Raw genomic sequence first — 4,846 nt, 5'->3', positions numbered from 1 at the left:
TGGAATGTCATATAGTCACCCAGGCCTGATCACTCCCAGATCTGCTGAATCAAGAAATCACCTAAATAGAACCTGTCTGACAATGTGGATCATGTCACAATCTAAATAAAACTGAGAAACAAAGTCACTTGGAAACAGCGGTGAACATATCCAGGAGCCAACCAAAATGACTCTAATAGCACAGTGACAACTCATTCAGCAGGTCAGATAAGAACCCAGAACAAAATCTGAAGAACTGCAGGCCTAGAAACCCTGGTTTAGCTCAGTGGTCTAGCCCATATGCCATATGACTGATGGAGGCAGACCCGCAGCCTCTCCTCTCTCTCCCTCTGCTAAGATGTCAGTCTATCAAATAAAGCCAGAAAAACAATTTTAAAAAAAGAACTGTAGGGCTCACTTGCCTCGGAATTGTTCATAAAATACTTGATGGACTGACAAGACAAAAGTTGAATTTTTGAATATTTGAGTTGCACCCAACACCACCGTTACTCACCATTTAAACTACTTATACTACCACTACTTTTTTCCAAACTGAAATTCAAGTAGAGATCCATCTTACTTGATAGATACATATTGGCGAGATCTTAAGTAGTGGTTGCATAGAAGGTAGTATCCAAAGCTTTAGGTGACATTTTTGTTTTCCCAGATTTTAACTTTAAAAGTACACTTATGAGGACCAAAACAATGAAATTACAATTGAAAACTTTTTTTTTTAGGACAGAGAACTGCACAAAATTTTAGATGAAGAGCAGTAATAATATAGTGTATTTTCCATTTGATGAGATCTCAATACTTTTGGAGGCCTGATAAAGGTCAGGTCATCATGTTCCACAAGGCAGACACCATGTGTGCCATTTCCTCTCTTTTGCATTAATAGCTGCTGTCAAGATCTACTCTAAAGAGGTGCAGTGTCAATTTTGTGACTTAAAAGGTGTAAACACACATGCTTTTGTTGCTGGCCTTATTTACAGGGGATTTTCATCTCTCTTCCTTCTCTTATGGGAAAAAATTGTTATATTAATAAAACACGTGATTTATTAGGGATTGTGGCACAACAATTTCAAATTGTACTTAGATTATCACATTAAAAATGTGTCTGTGATGGCTGTCATTAGGAGCGCTTATTTGAACAAGTGGCTGAAAACTGAGCACTGACCTCCTTTCACTCTGGCTGATTGGGACTCACACCCAGTTTCACACCTTGGCTCAGGCGATTAGAGGATCATCAGGGGGTCCTTTTGTCCCCCTGTGGGGGGGATACTCCCACTAGGTTTATATCTGGGACTCTCCACCATTTGACCTTAGAACTGAAGAAGCTTCTCGGATGAGAGGTGAAACGTCTTCAAGTAACTTAAAGAAGTCCAGACGCTTTTCTTTGCAAGCTCCTTTGACTACGATGACCTGGATGACTGAGAACCTTTACAGACAGACCTCCTATCACTCTTCCCTGAGTCCCTACCAGTGTTAGGTATAACATGTTACATTGTGATGATTTACATTGTACACATTTGCATTAAGATTTTTCAGTAATGTCAAAAGTTACTGTACTAAATTCAGTAATTATATTACAACTCCAGTTACATTGTTACTTGTGTTACAAACGTTCTTTAGTTATATTCATGCAGAGCAGACAGAAAGAAAAATGGGCATCAAGTAAACATGTTTGTGCACTGAAGGAGGAAACGTGTGGATCGGTCTACAGCGGCGATATCAACATTACTTTTATTTGTATTACACAAAAATACAAGAGCACAATGATAAAGTGGAAACTGCATCCAGGAGAGGAACAATTGTTATGCTGCTAACAGAATTTTGAGTTTTTGGTTAGCTTTTTAGCAATGCTGTCAGTGCAGGTACTTGCAAAGATCCAGAGAGATTTCATACACTGTAAAAAAAAAAAAAAAAAACAACAACAAAAGAAATTATAATATATATTGTATTTGTATGTGTATTTTACAGTTTTGTACAGTTTTTCAAGAATATCATTAAATTTACATAAATAGACTGATTTTACATTTCAAATGTAAAAATAACATAACATCACTGTAAATGTAATAAAACACAATTTTCTTGTTTTTTTAAATATATTTGTCTGTACATATGCATATTTAGATTGTTAAAATACATTCACAAATGTATCATAATTTCACAAATATTTTTTTCCATTATTTGAAAGCTTGAACTGTTAAATTCAAATGTAATACTATGGAAAAATATATAAAATGATTCTTATAAACTTGTTTTACATCAAATAATGTTATTTAGGGCGATCGTGGCTCAAGAGTTGGCAGTTCATCTTGTAATCGGAAGGTTGCCGGTTCAAGCCCCGGCTCAGACAGTCTCCGTTGTTATATCCTTGGGCAAGAGACTTCACCTACTGCCTACTGGTGTTGGCGCGACATGGTATCCTTGCTTCTGTCAGTCTGCCCCAGGGCAGCTGTGGCTACAACTGTTATGAAACGGTTGTGTGCAGGCAGGAAAAGGACCCAAAGTGCAGACTCTGGAGACAGACGTGAACACAAAAAGATAACAAAACTGAGACTCCAAAAAATAAACTCAGGCAAGCAGACAAAACACACAGCATCATAAACAGTAGATCATGACACAGACACAGAGAAACACAGGGCTTAAATACACAGAGGGAGCAATCAGGGAATGGGTAACAGGAGGGAAACACAGCTGGGGCAAATCAGGCCTAACGAGACAAGGGGAAGCGAAACCAGATACATTAACATCAGACAAGGACCTTCAAAATAAAACAGGAAACATGACACAGACTGAACTAAAGACACAGACTAACACGCATGCACTGCAACAGAGGGAACAGAGATGTGGGACCAGGGCAGACACAGACACTGACTGTACACGGGGATATAGCAGACAGGGGAGACAGCTACTAAGGATTACACAGAGACAGACCATAAGACATAACTCTAACGAAGAAACCAAAGAATAGAAATGATAGATAATACAATAAACTCAAAACCCTGGGTCAACGACCCAGGCATCCTAACAACAACTGTAGCTTCCCCCCACCAATGTGAGAGTGAATGAATAGTGGAATTGTAAAGCACTTTGAGGGTCTCGAAAAGCGCTATGTAAATCCAATCCATTATTATTATCATTTAAACCAGCTGTTAACTGTATATTTCTGCACATTTAAATATTATTATTCATATTGCTGCATTCATTGACCTTGTTTATAGGTAATTTCATTTTTTAATCACGTTAAAATGTTCGTAATTTAATGTTTAAAAGCACTTGAAAAAGGCAAAATCCCTTGTAAAATTAGGGCAACAAACTGTATTGTCATTACTGAAATAAACCGTATTTTTATGAGAAAGTTATTTTCTGTTATTTTACGGTATTATTTTGGCGCCCCAGCTGCATTCTTTTTCACAGTGTAGCTCAATGTATGCAGACCCCAGCACAGTATCCAGAGCCTGATCTTCAACAGGTAACAAAGGCAGTGATGAGCAGTCAGGCTGTTGTTACTAAAGTAGAATCACTGTGGCAATCACTTTGAAGTCTCTTTAGGCTGGTTTTCATCTTTGCTTTGTGTTGTCAGCTGTGTGTTCACATGTAAAAACTAGAAGAAAGATCTTTTGTGTGTCTCATTAGGGTAGGGATTTGTGTTGGTGTGTTGAACAGTATCAGGTTTATACTGTTAACTGGACATAATGTAACAGTGTGCTTCATTTTAGAGAGTAACGAGAAAGTAATGTAACAAGTAGTGTAATAAATGACCTTTTTTGGTGAGTAACTAACGTACTGAACTACTTTTAAGAAAAGTAAAGAATGATGTGTAATGCATTGCTTTTTTGTGTGTAACTACTCCAGCACTGGTCCTTATTTAGACCCATGCCCCACATATTTGTGATTCTCAGTACTAATAGTAAATTAAGAGAATTGAAAATGTTGAGCTTCAGAGAGAGAGAAGGAGGAGGAGGAAAATCCAGACACAAGAAGCAAACCAGGATTTAAAGGCGATCGAGTTACTTTTTGCAGTGAGAAGAACAGTTTGCAGAATTTCAGGGGTTTTGTCACATTTCTACACAGAGAAACACAATTAAAATCTCTCTATTTGTCTTTCTCAGCACTGCACACAACCGAAGTCACATTTTAAATTCTATTATTTATTTATCTATTAAAAATACTCCATGTTATGTTATATTGTCACAAGAGCTATAGGTGGGACTGTGTCATTGTATTACTGTTGGAATCTTACAATGTGTAACATTCAATAAGTACCTGCAGCCTGCAGTAATAAACAAAAGCGAGGTGTTGGGTCATCTCTTAGATGCTGATTTGAGGTTTATATGATGGTGTAGTTTGTGGTAATGCATCCATCTGGATAAATCCTCTGGATACCTGTGTCTTAATATACAGCATCTCACACACAAGTCCCCAGCAAATTCGAACAGATCAGTTCACCCTTATGTCACAAACATATTGATTCTTCTTCAGCTGCCTTGTTTACCCTACCCTAAAAGCTTGTCTGTGAAACAAATGCATACAACTTGCACTTACACCGCATTGTTTTTTTACATAACTATATTGCTCCCTCACACATCATCATCAGGTCTACTACTTTTTAATTGGCTAATTTGCTCTACTCTTGGTAGAATGCTGGTCATTACTGAAACGAACTGAGTCTGTCTTTGTATATAAATTAGAGCATTGTTAGCAGATCACCTGGAGAACTTTCCACTCTCATTGGTGCAATTGTGGTATCACAATAATTTGACCTGCTTAGAAAATTTGATCCTGAGCGTCTACTGTGTGCTGCCATGTGTTTTGGCTCTACAACATGCCTCGAGGACAGCTTAGCTCCTTTCTGATAGCA

The sequence above is a fragment of the Astatotilapia calliptera genome, chromosome 23, assembly GCF_964374335.1.
Source record: "Astatotilapia calliptera chromosome 23, fAstCal68.1, whole genome shotgun sequence".
In the NCBI taxonomy this organism is placed as follows: Eukaryota; Metazoa; Chordata; class Actinopteri; order Cichliformes; family Cichlidae; genus Astatotilapia; species Astatotilapia calliptera.
The sequence above is the reverse complement of the archived record's forward strand: the minus strand, read 5'-3'. Positions refer to the sequence as shown.